Here is a 16,547-nt window from a genome sequence, read left to right as displayed (position 1 = left end):
CTGTCTTGCCTGGGGCTGGGAGTACCTCGCTGTGGTCATTGGCTTGAGAGGGGCACAGGCTGCTTTGCTGGGGGAGGAACTTTCTCCTGTGGTTTGCTGGGAGGCCACCAGGGTGTTGGGAGGCCCAGCAGGCTGCCAGGAGGCTCCAGGGTTGTCCTGGGACCCCTTAAGAGTACCCCACCAGGTACCATCTCTTTCCACTCTGCTGCACGCTGTTTACAGCTGATGGGCACTGGCTTCGGCTCATGTCCATCCACCCACATGACGCAGGCACACTAGCCTCATCAGCCCACAAGCCAGAGCCCTGCACAGCCACCGCAGCCCTGGGGCACTGAACTCCTTGGCAAGCAGTAAAAGGTCTTCAGAGGTACTATGCTGTTGTTGATACCATGGAGCACTGCCATGGCCCACCCAGCACAAGATGACAGCTCTGTCTGTCAGTGGAAGGGTGGGGATGAGACATGGACTCAGAGCCGGGAGTAGTTCTCCAACCTCCAGCCCCAAGGTTCCTATCTGGAAGTGATGCTGTGTAGACACCTGACCCATATCTGCCCGAGAGACCCACATGCATGCGGCTTGTGGCTTCCTGAGCTGGGCCCTGGCAGTGAGCCAGTGTGGGTGGAGCACTCTGCCACTTGCACTCCACCAGATGACCTGGGCACAGGTCTCAGAACTGCCAGTGTCATCTTCTCCAGCCCTTACCATGCTTAGGACAGCCTGTCACTGTCTCCATCCCATAGACAGTTGAACCCACTTGAGTACTGGGTCCAAAGGCATGACCACAATTAAACAGGACAGAAAAAGGCAGGCAGAGGCAGTGAATCCATTTTTGCAAAAGGGGCAAGCTGGAGACCCTGCAGTGAGAGGCACTATATTGGCCCCAAGGCCACTCTGGGCAGCCTGCCCAACTGGTCTGGACGGATGGCCTCCCTGCCCAGGGTGTGATCTCCACGGGGTCTGCAGAGATGCCAGTGCCGTCCTTGTGACTGGCTGGAGAAGGAGCTGGGAGGCAGGGTTGGGGCCTGGGGGGCTTCAAGGTGTGTGGGTGGCCTGGGAAATTGGCCTAGGTGAGGGATATGCATCAAACGTCACTCCAGCTTGTGGCTCCCATACTGTGGGCACCTCACTTGGTTTTTTGAGGGCTGCTGCGCATGACAGGGCTGAGGGACGAGGACGGTAGCCTCTGTGCAGCCCCCGGGGAGCTTCATCAGGGGCCAGCAGTCCAGGAAGGCACAGCTAGGTTCCCCTGATTTCCTGAGTCCTCCCCTAGGGCTCTGGTGGAGGCCAGAAGCTGTCCCTCACAGCAGCCCCTCCACAGGCTCCCTGGGAAAGGGGAGGGCGCTGGAGGAGGGACTCCCCGCAGGGAGGAGTCCCAGGCTGAAGTGCAGAGGTGGGAGGAAGCCCCCTGGAGCGCCCCGGCCCAGGGAGGGTCTGGTCCCTTTTCCTTGTGACCTGACTGCACTGTATGGACCTGCTTTGGGCACAGCCCAGTCTTTGTGGTGTGAGGGTGGGGGGTGGCTAGGCGCGGTGTCCTGCCAGCTCCCTCCTCCCCAGAAGCCCCTTTGTTCCTACCCAGTATTGGGCCAACTCTGGCTTGGCTGGGTCTCTGTCCCCTCGTCAGATGGGAAGAAGGCAGTGAGGAGCGAGGAGGGACCCCTGGCACCACAGCTCCACGGGCAGGAGGGCCTGGATAAGCAGGTGCCCGCTGGCCCGGGAGGCTGCTGCGGACCGGCTCTGAGGCCTCGGGAGGCCGGACTGCACGCAGGGCCTGGTGTGGCAGCCTGGGGGCTGAGCTGGAAGATGGCGGTTGGCTGCTGCAGGGACAGGAAGGACAGTCTTTGCCCCCAAGCTTCCTGGACTTTATTTAGAGAATCCTTTTCCGTCTGGGATACTGGCCTTCCCACAGTTTTGGTATTGAAATGTCTTTCTGTGACACATGCTTGTCTTTTAACTTCCTTTTTTGATACGAAGTTGGCTCCCAGTTGGTAATTTTAGGGTTCCCTGTAGTGGGAGTTGGGTGGCCATGGTGTGGATGTGGTTCAGGGCTGGCGGGGGTGGGAGGGTGGCCAGGATGAGTGACATTCTCCTGGGTGGGGAGTCCTTGGGCTTTGGGGGCAGGTCCCAGGGTGGGGAGAACAGACGGGGAGGGGATGCCTGAGGGTTGGTAGGGGAGGAAGTGGGCTGTCTACACGGAGGCAGCAAGTCTGGGCGGACGGCAGGTCCCCAAGGGGAAGAGGGAGCATCCCAGTGCAGGGATGCGGGTTGGGGTTTGGGGGATGGCCCTGTGCCCTCTCTGGGCCCCCAGCTGCTGCTCACCACATCCAGACCTACGCCTGGAGGAGCGGGAAGAGCACAGAGAGCTGGCTGCATGAAGGGGTCCCTACCTCTTCTCCAGCTCAGGGGGCTCCGGGGGCATCAGGGCCAGGGTAGGCGGGGGCTGCAGGGGCCAGAGTGGGGCCAGTTCAAGTCCAGAGCTGGGAACCCCAGGGAGAAGCTCTCAAAGACCCAGCTGGCCACGTCCCCAGAGGCCCTGGGGGCGGAGGACGGAGGAAGGGGGCAGCTGGGGGCTGAAGGCGAGCTGGGAGTGGGGTCTGGGCAGGCGCCCTCTTCCCCCAGGAGATCTGGGGCTGAGGCTCCGGGGAACGGGACGGGCCCAGCATTCCCCACCCGGGAGGGGCAGGAGGGGCGGGCCCATGCCGTCCGTGGAGGAGGTGCTGGCGCCCGCCCACCTCTGAGAGGGCCGCGAGCGCGCTGGGGGGCTTCGCTGTGGCCCGGGTGCGGCCCGCGGCGCTCCCGCGGTGGTGCCAGGCCAGGCGGGGGCGGCGCGAGGCCCGGCGAGAACCCGGCCGAACCTGCCCTGCGACGCGGCAAGCCCACGGGGGGCGCGGGGCGCGCGTGGGGGGGCGCCCCGCCCCTCTCCCTCCACCTCCCCGCCCCTCCCGCTCCCCGCCTCCCCCTCTCCCGTCGGGGGCGGGGCCGTTGCTCCCGCGCGCTCCGGCCCCTCCTTGGCCACACAAAGGCCCGTCTCCATGGCAGCCGCGCGGGCCAGGGCGCAGCGCCGATCTCGGCCCGGGCGCCATCGAGCCTCGGCGGCGGACGTGCAGGTACCGAGGTGGGGGTGCGAGGCTCAGGGGGCGGCCGCGCCGCTGGGGGGCTTCGCTGTTAGCGCCGCGCCTCCCGCCTGCCGCGCTCGGGGCGCGGGGACCCGCGGCAGCTGCCGCCCCGGGGAGGACGGCTCGGGCCTCGGTCGCTGTCCGTGGGTCCGTCCAGCTGGGGCACGGCCGCTCCCGCCCCGTGCTTGTCCGAGAGTCAGGCGGGGCCTGCGGCGGCGGGGAGAGCAGGCCTGGCCTGGCCGGGGGGCGCCGCGCCCGCGCCCGCTCCCGCCTCCCGAACCGTTCTGGAGACGCTTGGGTCTCTTGTGGTTCCCGACCCTCCTCCCCGCCCATCCTCTCACGTCTCCGAGATCCGGGGGCACGGCGGGAGAGTCCCTGTTGTGCAAGAGCCCCGGGCCCCCACCCCACCCACCCAGCCGCGGCTCCAGGTGGCTGAGCCTGGGCCTTCCCCAGGGGGCTGGACCACGGTCAGGCCTTGGCAGCCCCCGCACTCCCCGGGGCTTTTTGTGAGAAGGGGATGGGAGAGGCCACCCCGTGAATCCCTGGTCTGCACCTGGCAGGACTGGAAAGTGGGTTCAGGGCTCTGGGTCGGGACCAGGGGCACTGGCCAGCCCTGGTGGCCCTGCGCCTGCGTCTCCTCGGGGCCTGCTCTGGCCGGTCCTGGTGTGGTGTTCAGGTAGACAGCCTGGGACTCGGGAAGTCACAGAAGTGGGTCGGGGCACACTTAGTGCCTGGGCCCTGCCGCCCTCCCACTGGTCCTGCACCCCTGCATGCTTCCTCTAGCAGGAAGCCCTCTTGGATAGGCCCTTCCCGCCTTCTGTGCCCAGGCTGGCTTGGGAGATTTGGGGGCCCTTGAACTCAAGAGCCTGGGAGCTTCCTGCCACGTCTTTGGATTCCTCCTCCCATCAACTCGGAGAACGAAGGGGTCCGTCTGTGCCCATCGTGGCCTGTGGTGGGGGTCAGGACTCTGGGTGAAGCTGGGTCCCAAAGCCGGTAGAATGTTCTGGAGCTTGGAGGCCTCTCACGGCCGTGCCTGCCCAGGGGAGCTCCCCTTCCATGTCTAACTTCAGCCCAGAGCCCTCCTCTCCAATTCCCCCTCCCCAGACTAGGGGCTCGGCTCTGAATAGCGGGTTAGGGTTAGCTGCCTGGAGGGGGAGGGTCTCAGCCTGGCCTCATGCCCAGATGTTAACTGGGCATGGAGAGCAGATGCCATCTCAGTCTGAGAGTTGGACAGCCGATGGAGAGAGTGCCCCTCTGTCCTGAGGTGAGCGTCCGAGGAGGGCAGGGTCAGCACTGGCCTGGTTGGGCCTGCTGGGTATTTTCTGGTTCGGATCAGCTTTCAGGAATTCTTTGAGGAGACTGAGGACAAGAAGGTGGGTCTGGTCCTCCCACCTACTCCCGTCGTGCCTACTGGGGGCCCCCCTCGGTCTGAGGGGCTGGGGGAGGCCTGAGGTCCAGCCAGGGGTTTCTTGCCTCAGGAGGGGAGGGAAGTTAGTGAGAAAAACAAGGGTTTGGAATGTGAGTCCCCCCTCCCCCGCCGGCTGCCTGCCAAGAGGGAATTATTTTGGATTATCCAGCCGTGTCCAGCCACCCATGGGGGGAGGCTGCAGCCGCGGGAGAGGGATCCACTTCCGGGGCCGTGGGCCGAGGGCCCCAGGAGGGAGGCACGGGCAAGCCTGGGCAGCTCCGCCACCTCTGGCGGCTGCTCAGGCCGATTGGGGGCGGGGCGGCCGCTGCTCACTGGGGTTGGAGAGGCCGAGATTGCCCCAGCAGGCCCCGGGGAGCGCGCCTGAAGTGTTCCCAGGCCCCTGGGGGAGGCCCAGGGCTGGAGGAGCCCTGGACCCATCCTTTGGTCCTTCGGGAGAGCCCCGCTGGGGACCCCCTAGGGTCCCAGAGGCCTTGGCACCAGGGCCTGGAGGCCTTCTGAGGCCACCTTCCAGAACCAGTTTCAGGGACACACCTTGGATGGCTTACTCACACCTGGTGCTTCCCAAGGGTGACAGGAAGCAAGTAGGGGTGTGACTCAGACTGCTTGGGGTGGGGCACCGGGGTCTCCCTCCCACCGAGCCTCCTGCCCGGACTGACCCACCGACCACTGGTGCACAGCCTCCCTCCAAGCCCCCTGACAGCCCACCCTGCAGCACCCGCCCCCTACACTGTCTCCCCACTTGGATGTGGTGCCTGTCAGCCTGTCCAACAGGCAAAAGGTCCAGCAGGTGAGGGGTGCCACAGGTGAAGAAACCCAGGCCGTGGATCAAGCCCTGTGGGGAGTCATGTGGGACATTACCTCTGCCACGTGGGCTCCCCGGGTCTGTGGGGGCCAGGGCTGTGGGTGCAGAGCTGGCAGCTGGGGTGGAGTGCGGGACGTCCAGGGGCCTGGCCCCAGTCCAGGGGAGTGGAGCAGAAGAGATCCAATTGGACGGCACCAGGTGCTGGCAGCATGGGGAGGGGTCCATATGGCATATGCTTACCCGTGAGGGGGGCTCTGCTCCAGGCACCTGAGCTGTCCCAGAACCTAGGCTGTTCTGGGAACATCCCAGTGTCCTCCTTGCTTTCACTCTCATCTGGGGGCCAGAGCTAATGATCCCCCTGGGATGCTGGGCGTGGGCAGGGGGGGTGCTGGTGGGGCGAGGCAGTGTGGTCCACTCACCCCTGTGATCCCATCTCTGATCTGGGCAGAGCCACACTGAGGTGCCAGGCCCTCTGTCATCAAGAGCTGGCGCCCTGTGAGCAGGAAGTTCTTACCATGTCCTGCCGCAGCACCAGGCTCCCACCCTCCTGCCCTGGCCTCGTAGGTGCGGGGATAGCTTCCCTTCCCTCTTGAGGAGCCTCCTGTTCAAGGAGCCTCGCATGTCTGGAGCCTGCCTTGGACACGGTGCCCGTAAAGCTGGGGCCCAGCAGGGGAGAAGGTGAGCTGACAGGCCTGCCAGAGAACAAGCCCAGGTTTGGCCAGCTGAAGGGGGCTATGGTGGTCTTGGCCTTGACCTCCCTTCCTGAGGTGGATGCAGGTTCTGGGGGTGGGGGAGGATCCCTCCCCTAGAGCCTAAAAGGCTGTTTGTGTTTGGGGTGGTGCTATAGGGGGGTGGCCTCTGGTCTCAAATTATAGTAGGCTGGGAGGGGTGGTCAATGGCCTGTCCTTCACGGGTGGGGTTGGGGGCCGTGGGGTGCTCAAGAGAGGAAGCAGTACCAGGGCTTCCCTTTTCTCTCCAGACCGCATGTGGTTCTCTCCGTTCTTCCTCTCCACGGTTTCACATCCCCTTAAGGGCTCCTGCTTGTCTCTGCCCCTGAGGGTATGAAGACCCCGGTGTCCAGCTTGTACTAGCACATCCTGAGCCAGGCTGGGGCACAGAGGCCCTCTGGCCCCTTCCATTGCCTTGGGCAGCATTTGAAGGGCCAGCTGGCCCCTCTGAGTGCCTTGTATCCCAGGGCACTGGGTGGGGGAAGGGCTCACCCTGCGCTAGAATCAGAGATGTCCAGGGACAGGGTCCAGCTTGGTGCCCACACCCTTGTCTTCAGCCTCTAAGTTGCAAGACTTCTGAAACCTGGCACCTCCGCATCCTGGTGCCAGGTGGGTCCTGGTCTGGGGGCCATGGGGAGGGAAGGGAGTTCTTTTGGGTGTAGCCTGGGTTCTGAACCCAGCATTGCCATTGGCCCTGCCCTGGGTGTGTCACGTTTGGGTGTGGACACCAGATCCCTGGGATCGCAGTTCCTATGGGGGGCTCTGTGCGAGAGAGGCATGCATGGTGGCAAGCTCAGATCTCTGTGTCTGATGTTGCTTCGGTTGGGCCCCCTCCTCAGGAAGAGCAAGAAAGAGGAAAAGGGTTTGATGTCAGTCTTTCAGGAGGCCACCTGTGTCAACACAGTGGCTGGGCAGGGCTGTCTGCTCCTGAGGCTGGGATGGTTCCGGCCGGCTGGCCCTGTGTAGGGCCTCGGCTCTCTTCCCAGCTGGCCTTTTGCTCTGGTCTGTGCAGGCTGGATTGGGGCCTTGCTGGGGGATGCCACTGGCTCCCCTTGGGGCACCCTGCTGGGCTGCAAGCTGGCTACCAAAGGCTGTATAGTGCCAAGGGCCCTCAGAGGCAGGCACTGTGGTGTCTATGGGTGACAGTGGGAAAAGGTGATGGGCTTGTGCCCACCCGGTGCTGGGCAGGGGCCTGGGAGCAGCCTTGTGGGCTGGGGAGTGTGGATCTGCCTTGGGGGCAAAAGGGGGCCTGAGGCCCTGAGGCCCATGTGGTTCAGAGGCCGTGGGCAGCTTGGCAGGATGGGGGTGGTCTGGGCATTGTGGAGGCCCAGCTACGGAGAGGTAGGTGCCAGCACCAACAGGAGGCAGGGGCTCTGGGCCGAATGTGGGTTTCAGCCCTCTCCCCAGCCCCAAAGGTGTTTTCAGAGCTGGGGTCTGCTCTGGGGGAGCGCCAGGGCCCAGGACACTGCTGGGGTGAGCCCGCTGGCCTTTGCAGGGAAGGTGGTGGCCACTGCCTCCTTCCCAGAAAGTAGGAGAGACCTGCAGAGTCGGCCTGGCAGAGCTGGCAGCGCTGAGGGCAGGCAGTGGGAGGGCGGGGCCGCAATGTGGCCCCCCTCCCGTGCCTCGGAGATGTCCCGACTTAGGGGCCACCACAAGGACCCAGGAAGTGTGTCAGTGTGGGGGATGGGAAGACAAGAAGGAAGAAGAGGGAGACTCGGGCAGGCCTGTCTTCCAGGCCCAGCCGGGCTTCCTGGAGGAGGCCCCTGGCCTGACCCCTGGGCGGCCGCTTCCCGCCAGACCGAGCGAGCGTCGGGAGGAAGGCACCGGGCCTGGCTCTGGGGCTCCTTCCTGGAAACGGCAGGGAGGCCGGTGCCCACCTGTCCCCACCATGTAGTCCTGGTCACCTGGAACCATGTCCTGCTCGCCACCGCCTCAGTCCGAGCCGAGGCATCTCCACAGTGGGAATCCCGGGTTCCTCTGCCCTCCCCAAACTCTCAAGTGCTTGCTCCTACCCCCACTGCCCCACTTGTAGCCTGGCCTTCAGACCCTGGCCACACCCCAAGCACCATGACCTTGCTAGCACCCCAACCCTGCTTGGACAGGGGCCTTGCGAAGCCACCCGGGGCTGTTCCCGCAGTGTCTCACTGTTCCCTCTGTGAAGGTGGTCTTGCCCCCACCTTTCCCACACATGTTCCCTCCCCTGAGGCCTGCCAGCTCTTCCAGGCCTCTGGGCATCCTAGGCTGAGCTAGTGCTGGGACTGGCAGACTCCTTGCACCCACAGCCTAAGTGCCAGGGACTGAAGTACTTCCCATGAGCTCTCTGTACAGGGGACACTCCTGAGCATCGGGGCAGAATCCCCCATGTGCATCACAGGCATGTGTGCCTGCACATGTGTGGTCACATGTTTGAGAATGGTAATTGGCATGCCAGCTTGGCACAGTGCCCCATGCTAATGATGGAGTTCTGCTGTGATGGAGGAGGCGGGGCTGGGGTGACCGCTGAGGCACTGACAGACTGATGGCAAAATTACAGGCCTTGCTGTCTGCTCACTGGCTTGGGCCCTCAACCGTAGTCAGCCTGCACGCCCACCCCCCACTCCACCTCCCCGCCTCCTGCCCTCAGGCCAGGAAGGGGGCTGTGGGTGGGGGCTGGTCCTGGGACAGCTGCAGCCGCCCTGAGCCTCAGGCTTCCCTGGCCAGCAGTGTCCAGCCAGCTGTGGAGGTGAGGCTGCAGAGGGGACATGAGTGGAGGCAGCTCAGAGGTGGGGTGGGACAACAGGGAGGCAAACATCAGGACTGGTGGACATGCCTGCCCTTATGCCCTGAAATGCCCATAGGAATGCCCCCAGCCTCTCCCAGCTTGGATGTGGGGCAGGGGACTCAGCTACTCTCCCAGAAGTCCTTTCTGGGGCTGGGCAGTTGTCAGAACTGTCCTTTTGCCTTGGCAGGGGCAGGAGGCCTCATCTGTGTTTCAGGTGCCCTGCAGAGCCCGCCTCACCCGGCCCCAGCCCAAATCTGGCCTCTTCCCTCTTCTCCCAGGAGGCCAAGGAAGAGCAGGGGCTGGGGCTGGGGGCTCCAGGCAGGGCCTGCCATTCTTCCTGAAAAACAGTAATTTATTGAAACCATGTTCTCAGGTTTTTCAAAGCCACCTAGCCATGAGGTTAGGCAGCAGCAGGGCCCAGTTACCAGCATGTGGGAACCCTGGTCTAGGTCAGCACCCATAAAATACAGAGGCTACAGTTGTCACAAGGATGGAAGGAGCTGGGGCACCAGCCCCTGGCCTTACCAAGCAAGCTCCAGATGCCAAAGGGCAAGGACTACAGGCAGATGCCCTGGTGGCTGTGACCTCAGGCCTCGGAGGTGAAAGGTGTCCTGGAGGCACTGTGAGCTGGGGGAGTGACCCAGACTGGGAGGGCGGACAGTGATGGGATTCAGGCGGAGCTGGGATTTCTCTGGGCACAATGTCCTTGGCCTTGGGTCTTGGACCTGTGACCTTCTCTTTGCCACCAGCCAGAGGTCATTTTTCATGCTGGAACCCAGAGCCCAGACTGCAAGGGGAGGCTGACCAGTCCCCCTAACCCAGGCTGAGGATGGGCAGTCTCCCCAGCAGTGCAGGCTGGTGGAAGGAGGATCCTGCCCCAGGAGCCAGGGCTGGTGGGAAATGGGTGGCGACACTTTACCTGGGAGGGGTCCTGTGGGAGGCTTTCTGGCACTGACGTCAGTCTGTCCCTGGAGCCCCGCCCCGCCCCACCCCTACTCCTGGCTGGTGGTGCGGGAAGAGCTGGGCTTTCGCCCTTCGCCCCGAGTGTCCGCAGACCCAGCCCCGGGTCGGGGGGTCCTGCAGGCGGCTACTGGGGCTAAGATCGCGCGTGATTGGCCGGCAGACAAGCGGGGGGCCGAGCCCTGGGACTGACCCTGGGCCGGGGCGGAGCTGCCTATCGCGCCCCTTCCAGGCCAGAGGACTAAGGCCAGTCGCGCGCTGCACGGAGCCTGACCCAGGTGAGCGCTCAGCGGGGAAGGGTCCCTGTGCCCACGTGACCGCAGCTGCATTTATTGTTACCCGGGGTCCTGGCGCTAGGCGCGCGGCGCCCACTCCTCCCCTCCGGGTGTGTGCGCCGGGGCGGGGCGGTGCCCAAGGAGGCCCCGCCCGGCACCCGGCCCGCTTCCCTGGTGACCGCCCGCAAGCTCCGGGGAGGCTGGCACGGCGCGCGGGGGGGTGGGGGGGCTGTGCACCTGGGCCTGTCTGTCCCCGCCAGCGGTTGCCGTCCCCGGGTGCCAGGGGACCGTCCCCGCTTCTCGGTGGCGCGCAGGCCCGGGCCACCGAGCGGGCGGGGTGGGCGCGTGCGGCGCCGACGCTGCCCAGGCAGGTAGCCCCCATTGGCGTCCCTCCCTCGCACTTGTTTTGAAAACCGCGGAGACCCGGCTTCGACGGCTCCCGGCCTGTTTTGTCTTCTCCAGTTTGTTTAGCGCTCCCTGCTAATTGCAGATTTGCATTTTCGTCTGGAGAGCGGAGCCTGGGTCCCCTGGCTGCCAGCTGCCAGCTGCCCCGCGGTGGAGGGGCCGCTCCTCGGCTTCTCCCATGGCTCCTTCCTGGCCGAGGCGAGGACAGTTACCTTCAGTCGCCCCTCACCATCTCAGGCAGGGGTTTGTTCCCCGACTCGCATTGAGGGTCCCTAGTGCCCTACACACGGTGCTGGGACCCTCCGCCCCATTGTCTGATGGCGATTGTATCTGACCCCATCTGAGCCTGTTTACACATGGGCCTTGGCCTTGGCCTGAATCATCCGTTCTCCGGGTCTGCCTGTGCCTGAATCTGCATCTTGGTCCCTGGGCACTTCTGTACCCCTGTCCAGTCCCAGCCCCTTCTCTGGGTTCACTTCCTGAGCTCACACACTTGCTGGCCTAACCCAGGGCAGCTGGAGGTGGACCTGTCCAGCACTGGGCCTGGATGCTTTGCATTGTTTTTATTTTGTCTTAAAGAAATTAATCTGCAGTTGACTGAAAATAGTGACATGGAAAGAACCTCCGATTCCAGCCCACACACCCGAGGCTTTTCCCAAGTGAAGCCCGAGACCTACAGAGGCAGAAACTGAGCCTCCAGTCCTTGGGCCTGGTCTGGAGGGAGGGCTTTGCCCCTCCTCTTTAGGCGCCTCCAGTTTACCTTTTCCTGGAGGGGGGCCAGAACCACCTGTACTAAGAGCCTGGTGCCTGCTGGTTAGAAAAAGGTGACATCTAAGGAGGAAAGCTACAGGAAACCCAACCGGCAAGGGGTCCTTCCTGCCCCACCTGGGTTGTGGAGGAGAGAGGCCTGTCGGCACCCGGCACCACTGTGCGGAAGGCTTGGGCACCCGCCGCAGGGAGCTCCTTGATCCCTCCTCTGTGGGTCACCCCTTTCCGGTTCACTGGGCTCAGGCCCACAAATAACCACCTGGCCAGACCCTTTGTTCATGGTGGGCCCATCAGTGAAGACTACAGCCCTGCATGGGTGACAGCCCTGCAAGGCGAGGTCAGGATGGGTGTCTCAGGGTGCTGAGGGATGGGTAGTTTCCCGGGGTCGGGGGAACAGCAGAAGCAGAGACATGGTAACGTGATGTTATCCAGAGTAACCCCTCCACTGCAGGCACGGAGTACGGATTTCCACACCTCGTTGCAGGCCCCTGAGGTCCATGCTGCTATCATCCCCAGGTGTAACATGGGGAAACTGAGGCATAGCATAGCTTTGAAAATAGCCCACGTAACCCAGGTGGAAAGTGACAGAACTAGGACTTGAACCTGGTAGTCTGGGTCTAGATTCTGCCCATGAGCAGTATCGTTGCCTGCGTGAAACTGGGATGGGGGGCCACCTGAGGCCTCAGTGGCCTGGGCCACTCATGAGAGTGGCCTTCTGAGGGTTGTGGAAGTGACCCACCTGACAGCAGATGATAAAGCTTGGCTGTTGGAAATGGCGTGGCCCAGGTGGGAGAAATTGGAGGCAGGACTGAGTGGCTGAGAAAGGGGATGGGTCCCAGATTTGTTCTGCAGGAAGGACTGGTTGGGGGGGCTTGGGAAGAGAATCCACGCGCTGCCTCTGGGAGGCTGAGAGGTGGGCCCAGCCTGGTCAGTGGGCCACTTGGGGCAAGTTTCTTGAGGTGTATGTGTGCTGTGGGGCTGGGTAGATGGGCATGTGTGGGCTCAGGAAGAGGCCAGCCTCCCTTGGCTGTGCCTGCAGCAGACACACACGGTCGCTCCCCGCCCCCCCTCCCCTGGGGCCTGGACCCATGGAGGCCTGGGGACTTGGGGACGTGGTACGGGGAGAAGTCCAGGGGCTGGAGGCTGTCTCTTCAGGGGGTGAGGTCTGCATGCACTGTGCCTCTGTGGGCCCCGTGAGTGCAGCGTCCAGCCATGCCATTCCCCCCTTTGTCATGAGGCTGCATCATCCTGATGCCCTGTGGTTCGGCCCCACTTGGACTACGGAGTGGCCTTGTGCCTTTCACAAAGGCTGCCTTGAGTGCCTAAGGCAGGCCACCAGACACCCTTCATACTGGCCACACCTTGAGCCCCTGGCCCAGGTTAGCCCTTCCCTGCTCAGCCAGAAGCTCGGGGTGCTAGAGGGAAGGGCTGCCCTCCGTGCCCTACTTGTCACCCTTGGACCTGTAGAGGGCCCAGCCTAGGGTCCCGCTCTCTAGGGACACACGCAGGTGGTGACCTTATTGGGGGAGTATGCTGCACAGGGCAGGTGGAGCACCCCGTGGAGGGGAGGGTCTGATCCTGTAAGGGGGGTACTGGGGGCACAGTGCTAGGGCGGATAGCCAACCTGGGAGCAGGGCTCAGTGGCTGAACCTTGGGTGCGGGGGCGGAGCTGGGGTAGGAATGGTTGGGGCAGGCACTGAGGGCCTGGAGGGGATAGCTGGGGGAGGCAATCCTTATTACCACAGACACTTCTTTTTTAGACAGGTAATACATGAATATATTCGTATAAAAAAACTTTTAAAAATTGGCAAATGAAGGTACTTTGCTGTTCCAGCCTCTTCCTCCCTGCCCCCAGCCTCCACCACCATTTTCAGTTTGGGTGCAGTTCCTAGAATTCAGCAGGTAAACTTGGTGTGTCCATGCACACACCGCCATGGAGATACACAGGGGCCTGTGCCACAGGTATTCCTGCTAGGTCTTGGCTCCCTGGGGTCGCCACACAGCACCCACCTGCACTGGCCCTCTGACTGGGTGCTGGGTGGTTGCCAGTCCTTTTCACCATGATAAACCACTGCTGAGAAGTATCGTTGGCTGGGCTCTCCCTGTGAGTATACGTGGACGTTTATCCAGGATCAAGGATATAATAGCAAGCATTGCAGTGTGCTACAGTGTTACAGGCTCCCCTGAGGCTTTTCATGAAGGAGTCATTCAGCTCTTAACAAACCCCTGGGGGAGCTCACTATGACTGTCTCCATTTCACAGATGGGGAAATGAGGCACAGAGAAGTTAAGTAACTTGCCCAAGTTCACACAGCTATTAAGAACTGCGGGGTCATGGGTATATACATTTTTCAGAGAGCACTTTTTATTTTAGTCATAGTAGTTTAAAAAGGTGGGTAGTACCAATAGACTTACAATGGAAAGGAGACTTTTTTGTCAGCTTTTTTTGAGCAGAGGAAAGAGGGACATGTCAGGCTTGTATTATGGGAAGACCAAGTGGATGTGTATGCACTAGGGTGCTGGGCTAAAGGGCTTGGAGGCCAGTGGCTAGGGAAGGGGCTGTGCTGAGGGCAGAGGAGAAGAGGCAGAGGCCAGATGGGGTCCCACAAGCTCTCCCCCAGCCTCCACCCCCAAGAAAATGGAGCAGAGGAGACAGGTGGAGGGAGGGCCAGACTTGTAGTGAGGCCACTGTGTCTCGTTTGCTTCCCAGAGAATCTTGATGCTGGCCCAGATCAGAGACTGAGCTGGACTGCTGGAGCCTTGGTGAGTTGGGGCTGGGCCCTCCGTGGGGAAGGCGGTGGGGGGCTACAGCCACACACACACTGGGACTAGAGGTGTCTGCCGCTGACTGCATGTGGTATCCTGAGGCTCTGGGCCAGCTGTGCCCTGCGCATGGAGGCCACCAGGCCCCCGACAGTGCTCTGAGGCCAGACTTTGTTTGGCAGGGGTGGGTTGATTGGAGTGGGGGTGGGGGTGCCTGGAGTGTTAGGTTCTGGAACACTAGGTTTGGAAATTGGGGCTTGCGGGGAGGGGTGCCTACCCAGACAATTTCCAGGCCAGCTACAGGCCAGAGTTTGTACAGGTTTTTGGAAGTGCACCTCCGGACTTCAGCCAGGAAGAAGGCCGCCTTGATGCCTTTGAGGAAATCCCCGTGGCCCTGGTGAGCCAGGGGTCCCTAGGCTGCCTGCAAAACAGGAAGCGCCCGTTCCAGGAACACCAGCGGCAGGAGGCTTTGCTCTGTGTGTCTGGCGCCTCCGGAGCGGCTGGCCTCCGGAGCGGCTGGCCTGAGTTTTGGCGCAGGTGGGTCAGCCTGCGCTCCTGGCCCTGGCCATGCAGGTCCCCAAAGGCTTTGTTTGTCCAGGAGGTGGAGGGGAGCTGCTGCCTGAGAGGTGTGACCCAGCCCCTTCTGCCACCCTGGATGGCCTGGTCTTGGCAAGGGGGCCCTATGGAGCCCTGGATTTGAGCCTCACTCTGCCACCACTCAGAGGAGCCCTGGGGCAGGGAGCCAGGGTCTGAGCCTGACTTGGGCTCCCAGGTGGGTAGGGAAGCAGCTTGGTTATGTAGGCCAGCTCTCCTCGAACTCCACACAGCATTCAGTGAGCACTTAAGGGGTTCCAGCCCTAACCAGAGGCGGCAGCCCAGAGCATTCTTCTGCGCTGTGACCCCCAGAGCCGTGCTGCGAGTTAGCTGGGCCCAGGGAAGGGAGGTCTGCTCTGGGTTCTAGACTTGGCCGCCAGCAGTCGGGCCGGCAGATCCGACCGCTCCAGGGGCGGCCCCGCCCCCGCCGCCCCGCCCCGCCCCCGCCGCCTGCGCCCCCTCCCTCGGCCCCGGGAACATTCCATTCATTCCCTGCTCGCCGCGGCCGGAGCCGCAGCCGGATCCGGTGCCCAGCAGGGCCGGGGGCGCGGCGGCGACGCGGAGGCCCGGGTGAGCGGGTCCGGGCCGGGAGGACGAGCCGGGGCGCGAGGCGGCGGAGCCGGGGAGATCCCGCCCCGCCGGCGCCGCCGCGCGGACTTTGGGCCGGACGCGCCCTTGCGGGGGAGGTGCAGGGCCCCGGGCCGGGCGGGGGAGGGGTGGGGCGCCGCGAGGGCCCCCCTCGGGTGCCTGGCCTGGGCCTCTCCCGGTGCACCGGCTTCTGAGCGGAGCCCTGGAGCCGCGGGCGTCCTGCACCAGGTCGGGGCATCTCCGGGACTGCGTCCACCGCTCCCCCAGATAGGCAGCTGAAATGGGAGGGGCGTCTGCGGGGTAGGAACCCCTCCCCCAGGATCTGCCCTTCTTGCAGCGAGGGCCTGAGGGGCTTGTGACATCTTCCCGCCTCTGCCTGCAGCCCTCGTCTCCCCAGCCTCATCGCCCCCACACTGGGGAGGCCTGGGTCGCCCTGGCCCCTCCTGCGCCCCTCCTCTGGGCCGCCTTCCACTCTCCTGATACCAACCAGCCTTCTGCCCCAGGCAGCCAGTGGCATCGCCCCAGGTGCTTGCTGTCCTCTACCTGGACGCTCTCCAGGCAGCCTGTGGGTGGCTGGCTAGGAAGGAGGGCATGTGGGGTCCTTCGCGCAGGATGGCGCTGTGCAGAGGCAGGGGCGTCTCGCGGTGATTCGGGGTCAAGGTGGCTTTGCATCTGGTTGCTTCTTGGTTACACTTCCTCAGGGGCTTCGAGGAAGGTTGTGGAGACTCAGAACAGAGGGGTGCAGGGGGTGTGGAGAACAGCCGCAGTATGGCCAGGGGCTTCGTAGTGGTCCAGGCAAAGGAGGTTGCCAGCTTGGTGTGAGAGTCACGGGTGCGTGAGGGAAGGCCCGTGCATTCCAGTAAACAGCGTTGCCCAAAGCCGGTACCGCAAAGAACCAGCTCCTGGCCGTGGAGCAGAGCAGGCTCCTTCCTGCCCTCCTGGTGCAGATGGGTGTAGGGCAAGCACATCCCTGGAGGTGGTGCTTCAGGTGGCCCCAGGGCGGACCAGCCCCTCTGGAAGTGCAGGCTGGGTGTGTGGGAGACGTGAGACCAGGGCCCTGGCCTGTGTCAGTGCCCTGCCCTCTGGGTCTGGCTCCACTGTGGCACGTGGCATGGACAGGGCATCCAAGATGTCATACCTTCAGGGAAGACCGTGGGTCCCAGGATGAGGGCTGATGCACATACTGGGGGAGGGCAGCCCATCGGGGTGATGGTGGAGGCTGGTGTAGGGGCTTCTGACCAGGACAGAGCAGGGACCCAAGGGCCCAGGGGGTCTGGGGCTACCCTAAGGTTGGGAGAGGCCTCGAGGCAGAATGGCCCTGCCTGAATTTGCCTGAGATCCTGGAGTCGAGAGGGAGAACCA

At 63.5% G+C, this 16,547-nt stretch overlaps 1 protein-coding gene across 13 annotated transcripts in view; it reads left to right on the top strand.

Annotated features, from left to right (window-relative positions):
* Window positions 1-2,965: 2,965 nt before the first annotated feature.
* Window positions 2,966-16,547, top strand: part of PLXNB2 (plexin B2) — a 35,262-nt gene continuing 21,680 nt past the window's right edge. For 3 of the 13 annotated variants that reach the window (XM_073214079.1, XM_073214078.1, XM_037006682.2), the window contains exons 1-3: window positions 2,967-3,104; window positions 13,951-14,003; window positions 14,296-14,540. The gene's annotated coding sequence lies outside the window, so the exon portion shown is untranslated. Of the gene's footprint in view, window positions 3,105-5,908; window positions 6,023-9,813; window positions 10,072-13,950; window positions 14,004-14,295; window positions 14,541-16,547 lie in introns of those variants that run through there. The other 10 variants (XM_073214080.1, XM_017658011.3, XM_037006680.2 and 7 more) reach the window with 9 other exon arrangements.

Source organism: Manis javanica, chromosome 10, assembly GCF_040802235.1.
Source record: "Manis javanica isolate MJ-LG chromosome 10, MJ_LKY, whole genome shotgun sequence".
In the NCBI taxonomy this organism is placed as follows: Eukaryota; Metazoa; Chordata; class Mammalia; order Pholidota; family Manidae; genus Manis; species Manis javanica.
The sequence above is the reverse complement of the archived record's forward strand: the minus strand, read 5'-3'. Positions and strand labels throughout refer to the sequence as shown.